Source organism: Camelina sativa, chromosome 20 (genome assembly GCF_000633955.1).
Source record: "Camelina sativa cultivar DH55 chromosome 20, Cs, whole genome shotgun sequence".
NCBI classification, from domain to species: Eukaryota; Viridiplantae; Streptophyta; class Magnoliopsida; order Brassicales; family Brassicaceae; genus Camelina; species Camelina sativa.
This window is the reverse complement of record NC_025704.1, coordinates 21,471,926-21,476,373: the sequence shown is the minus strand read 5'-3', so window position 1 is coordinate 21,476,373 and position 4,448 is coordinate 21,471,926.

Here is a 4,448-nt window from a genome sequence, read left to right as displayed (position 1 = left end):
TCTAAAACCCTTTTCTCTATTTATTCTTTTATGTTTATAAATTGTTTAAACCTTGCTTTGATGATTCTCTTAAACATGCTAGAGTAGTTTTCTAGTTGGGTTTAAAGGGATAATCAAAGGGGGGAGATGATCTTAGTTTAGGTGGCAATTTTTAGGGTTTGTTAGATTTAAATTCTGTTTATTCTATGCTTTAATTCTAAGTCTTTGCTTAATACTTTAAGTTAGTCTCATGAACTAACTATGATCTAAAGTTTGTATGCTTTGCCAAAAGCTTGCATGTGTGCTTGACCTAGCTTAGATGTGTGGGGAGACATAGGAAGCACATACCCCTTACTTATGGAATTCCATGGATTAGGATCGAACTTGTTTTAAATGCTTTGATCTATGCGTCGTTGCCTGTGACAGTTGAGTAACGGGGTGTAGAGATCTTAGACGGTTAGCTTGAGAACTTTAAGTTAACGGTTCATTAGTGTTTCGTAGTCCGAGTTTTAGATAAACAAACTTACCCTAAACTTTCCAAGATAGATAGATCATTGAACCCCTGTGATTCCCCTTGATGCCCAACGCTTGTCTCATTTATTTACTTGCACTTTTATTTTTGTTTATTTTCTTGCTACAACCGTGACAACCAAAACCCCCTTTTTATTGAGTTCTAGCCTTACTTATTTCCGTTGGATTCCGTTGAACAACAACTCTCTCTCTGTGGGATCGATCCTTAAATACTACTACCGATTAGTTGTGCACTTTCAGCCGTCGTGTGGTCTTTTAAGGTAAAATATTTTGAAGTGAAAAACCACACACATCAAAGCTTTTTTGGCGCCGTTGCCGGGGAGAGATTGTTGTTTACAAGAGTCTAGGAACTAGAGCAACGTCTAGGACACCTTGCTGTTTAATTTTTCTTTTTGTTTTTCATTGTTTCAGGAGACCTTGAGGATGAACCTCGACGCTCTCCCAGTAGATTTTGAGAACCTTACAATTGCTGAGCTCATGTCACATTACCAAGCCACGGACGAAGACCCATCCGGTCTGCAAACCCACTCGCTGCATGGTTCAAGCATTGGTCACTCTCGACCAAGCATTGTAAAAACACTTAGGCGACCTTGTCGCAGTTCTTTCACTCGACCACCTCAAGGCCGAGCACCACTTGGACCAGCTTACTGCCGAGCTGACCGTTCCTACACGCCGTACCACACGGACGTGCCATGCTTTGCCATGGACTAGTACCTTGATCATCAAGAAGTCATGCAAGTCGATGTCAATGAAAACTTTTTCTATGACAATCGAAAACCAATCACTTCAAGGAGCTCTTACAATGAATACAAGCTCATGAAGATGATGGATGAACTCATATCAAGTAAAGAGGAGGCTGATAAAGTTCTTAATGCTAAATTGGACAAGATGAGCATTGAATTTGGAGCTAAACTTGAGACTATCACGAAGGACGTCACACATTTGGAGGAACAAATCAGTGCCATCAACAACCAAGTTTCAAAAAACTTTGAGGATTTACAAGATATATCAACATGGGCTACACCATTGACACCATCGAGAGCCACCTAGAGTGGAAAATAGAAGCCCTATGCAATAAATCCGGTGAGTGCAACAACTGGAGTTATGATCAATTATTTCAACCTGCTGATGCTGAAGAAGAACATGGAGCCTCACTTGATGATCCAACCGATCATAACAAGTCCAAGGAGTGGACTAGAGAAAAAGATTACCCAACCGATGAAGGAAATGCTTGCTTTGAAGAAAACGCAAAGGAGAACCAATATGAAGATTTACAAATAGAGAATATCTATCATCTACTAAAGAAGATGGAGAAGAAGAGCTCAAAGACTTCTACTGTTGCATGACATATCAGTTCCCTAGTGAAGAAGTTAACGAAAACTATAATTTTCGACAACCCCAACACCAAGAAGAAGCTATCTACCGAGGTAACCCTAGAGTCCGACCATCTCCAGCACCATTTGAAGTTTATGAAGATTGGGAAGCTGTCCCAAGTCACCGCCCAAGTCGTTTGCAAAAGCCTTATCCAAGGAGGCCCGATACCAATTTAAACCGCCCCTATCCACGCCAAGAGCCTTATTTAATTTGATTCCCTCACCAAGTCTTTGAAGACAATTTTTCGTAAGTCTGCACAACAAAGAGCTGAAGAAGAGAAGATGCTGGACCTAATAAGTCAATTAACTGATCTTCAAGATGAGACTATGAAGATGCTGCATGAGAAGCTTGACAAAATCGATTTTGATCTTTCAAGGAAGATGGATGACATTGCTGTTAGAGTTAGAAGCATAGAGGATCAAAGATCTAAATATGCTGAAGCCATGGAGAGAAGATTTCATCATCTTGAAGAAGAACAAGAGAGACATCTAAGGAGTGCTCAAGATAATGCTATCAACATTAGAGATTTGGGCAATGAAGTTTCGAACTTAGAAAGGGACCATGAGTCCAAGTATGGAGTTTTATTTAACAAGGATTTAGACATAAGGAGGCATGTGCAGAAGCTTGAGAACCGAGCCTATGAAACTGAGAGGAAGATGTTCGGTCTCGACTTGAACAAAAACGTTTTGGAGAAGTCTTATCCGAAAAGTTTACATTCACGAAGGGAGAGCCATAAGCAGCTTAAGGAGATTGAAGCTGAAGCTGAACAAAAGGAGAAGAACCAAGATCTTGCTGCTGAGATTAAGGATCTCACCTCACCTGTTGCTGGACACAAGGAAGAAGAAGATCAACCCGACGAGGAAGAAGCCGAAGAAAAGGAAACCCTATTCGAAAAAGGAAAACATTCATGTTTCCTTTTAGAAAAAGGAAAATTTTCTTTTACAAAAACTAAAGGTAACCCTATTCCTCCTCTACTAAATCTCGACAAAGGAGAAGTAACCCTAGAAGCCAAAGAACTAGAAGAAGAAGCCGTGGGAGACAAGCTACAAATTTCCATGGAAATTGAGAGCTTCAACCGCAACTCACTCAAGCACTCTCGAGAAGAAGAAGAAGAAGTAAACATTGCAAAGATTTGTTTTGCCACTACCACACCCTATGCTCCACCACTACGAGACCTAGAAAGTCTAGGAGAAGGAGAAGCGGAGCTGCCAACCGCAAATAGTACTCTCGAAACAAGAGAAGAAGACTATGCAAGAGAGCCACCTGATGCCTACATTGGAGAAAGATCCAAGAGAGTTTGTCTAAGGAGAACCCACTCTCCTCACCCTGCTTGAGAAAGCAACTAACGTCGAGCCAACGATGTTAAACAAGAGCGCTTCTTGGGAGGCAACCCATGTCTAGTAAGTTTTTATTTTTAGGATTTATTTTCTTTTACTATTGATATTTTTGCATTTTAGTTTCAGGTTATAAAAAAAAACACAAAAAATAGAAAATAGAAAAGCCAGAAAAAAAAGAGAAGAAGAAGGTCCATGGATTGTCTACACAACTATGTCTAGTGGTAAGTACCACCTACTGACCGGCCATGTTCAACCTGACCGATGCAAGCCGAAGGCGACTGATCATCACAATCCTCATGTGATTGATGCCGAGAGTCCCCACCAGCCATACCAATCGTAGCCAATGCCATGTCATGTACCATGTACCGCATACCGCACCACCGTACCAGCTGCTATGTCCGCGTCTGTTCATCCGTGTACCGCGAGACTAATCCGAACCACCACCATCCTACCACTTACCATCACCATTCTTTTACTTAGGTATGTTTTTATTATTTTATTTTCTCATTATTATTGATGGTTTTAGGTTTTTGTTTCAAGGAGGATGCCTTTAGAGATATATTAAACACAATTCAAATGGACTTAGCCTAGTTCATACTCGATGTCAAGCAACCAAAGGAAGTACACACGGTTAGTCATCACATTTTCATTCCACAGCCGAACTCTAAGACAATTTTGGGTAACCATAAAAATTCTAAGAGTCGACACACATAATTCCATCAAGGTGACATTGTTCTTAAACCCTACACTTTTCCTTATGATTTTTAATCCTCATCTCTTTCTTTTTTCCCACCGAGGACGGTGTGATTTAAGTCTGGGGGGAAGGATGTTCCATCCTATACTAATGCTACTTTCTATTTTGTTGACTTGAGATCTTTTTCCACTTTTTACATCAATAATTTTGACATTTTATCGAGTCAAATTTTTTTATTGAGTCAAAACTAGTAGGGGATTATGATCTTATTATAACGGTTTATTTGATTTGGATTAACACTCTTATGATTCTTGATTATGCTTGACAACAGAACCAAAGTTTGGAAAGACTGTGAGCCGACTCAACAATCCCCCAAGTCCCTATTCGATGGATATTCAGATGATCTAACGTTGTCTCTAATTTTTATAGGACCTAAACCGGACTTACCGGACTTAATCATCAAGCCCAATGAATTGGTATACATTGGACTAGATCTCTACATTCAAGCCACACAAGACATTGCACTTCTTCAA